The sequence below is a fragment of the Eurypyga helias genome, unplaced genomic scaffold, assembly GCF_000690775.1.
Source record: "Eurypyga helias isolate BGI_N326 unplaced genomic scaffold, ASM69077v1 scaffold45282, whole genome shotgun sequence".
NCBI classification, from domain to species: Eukaryota; Metazoa; Chordata; class Aves; order Eurypygiformes; family Eurypygidae; genus Eurypyga; species Eurypyga helias.
Genome location: NW_010234841.1, coordinates 17,698 through 19,240, shown reverse-complemented (window position 1 = coordinate 19,240; position 1,543 = coordinate 17,698). Strand labels below are relative to the sequence as shown.

Genomic DNA, 1,543 nt, shown 5'->3' with positions numbered 1-1,543 from the left:
CCCTCCAAGAGAACAGCCCCCAGGAGACCTCCACTGTTGAGGCAAGATGCAAAGCTGCCCAAAACCAAATCAGAACTAAGTGCAAAATTGTAAGTTTTACCTTTTTGAACACTTTTCCGTTGGGCTGCATTTCATTTTCTTCACTCAGTATTTCTCTGGTCCCAAGACAGTCCTTCTTCCCAAACTTGGCTAAGGCATGGTCAAACAGCTTGTCCAGCGTGTCTGCTCCAGGAATGTTTATGTTGGCTAGTGAGTCAAGATGAGTGACAGCACGGTACGGGCTTCCAGGTTTGTCCGAGACGGGTTTCGCTTTGACACGTTTTGCCATAGCCTTTTTCTTCTTAGCGTTGGTGAGATAATACCATGGAATAAATACAAGCACACTGTACACAGATATCACGAAGTACACAGGCAGCAAGAGAACGGCACATACTTCTAGCCTAAGTCTCATTGCGGGTGTTTAAACTCCCTTATTGTGTCGTGAAGCAGGCAAGAGCAAAGCAGCGGCGCGGGAAGGAGCGACAAACAGCGAGTGAAGCTTAGGCAGTTCGGTTTCCAAGCAGCTGCTAAAATTTTAGTAACCTTTGCGAGCCAAGAGTGGACACCTGTGGGTGAAGACCAGAGCCAAGCAGAGGGCAGGAAAAAAACAAGAAGAAAGAATTAAATTAGTAACAGTACAGTTGGTCCGTTAGTTGTTGCCCTTCTAGGAGTTCACTCAAACGCGTGGAGACAGAGACTGAAGCAACGGATTCGGAGGCGTGTACACGGCACGAATCGGCACTGTACTGCTCTGACGCCCCAAGAGGAGGAATCTTTTCCATCCGTGTTTGTTGCATCCACAAATATTTACTTTTCAAAGGCTTTTCCCCACTCTCTCTGTTTGAACAGTTCAGATGAAGTCTGTCCTCCCCATCGTGATGTTGTGTTTGAGCTGTTTGAGTAATGCTCCAATTGTGTAATTATGGGAAAGGTCAGCACTTGGTTTCCCCCTAAATATTTGTACTACAGGGAAGAGATAAAGGTTTCTTTACTGCTTTTCAGAATATTCTATCAACGTACAGTTGATTAAACCGTACCTTGCTAGAGAGTCCTCCAAAGTCTACATGTTGTAATCTAGAAACCACAGAATATTCCAAAACTGCTCTATTAACTTTGCCCCAGCAATCGAATCTTTAATCTGTTAACTTTCAACTATGAATGTCTGACCCTTGGGAGAGGATTACACAGATTTGCTTTCCCCACCTCCAAAAACTACCTCAATAGAGGCACCTCAGAACCCCAGGTATGGAAAACGGGTTCCAATTTCACCAATCACACTGATTGAAAATAAAGCATCGCTTGGCAAGTTTTGTCTGCGTGTCAGAAATCTCTCCTCATTAAGGAGAACTGGGCCTGAAGGTGAGCAGGAGGAAAACAGCAGCATCGTAGCAAACCACAGTTGTGGTCAGCCCACCGGCCTGCAACTGGTGTGCACCGGCACGGAAAAGACAGAGGTTCTTATCTCCACCTGGGTGGCAGGCACACGCGCACGCCAGCACACGTG

General features: G+C 46.3%; 1 pseudogene; it reads right to left on the bottom strand.

The window, feature by feature from the left end:
- Positions 1 to 100: 100 nt before the first annotated feature.
- LOC104505846 lies at positions 101 to 451 on the bottom strand (annotated as a pseudogene).
- Between the last annotated feature and the right edge of the window lie 1,092 nt (positions 452 to 1,543).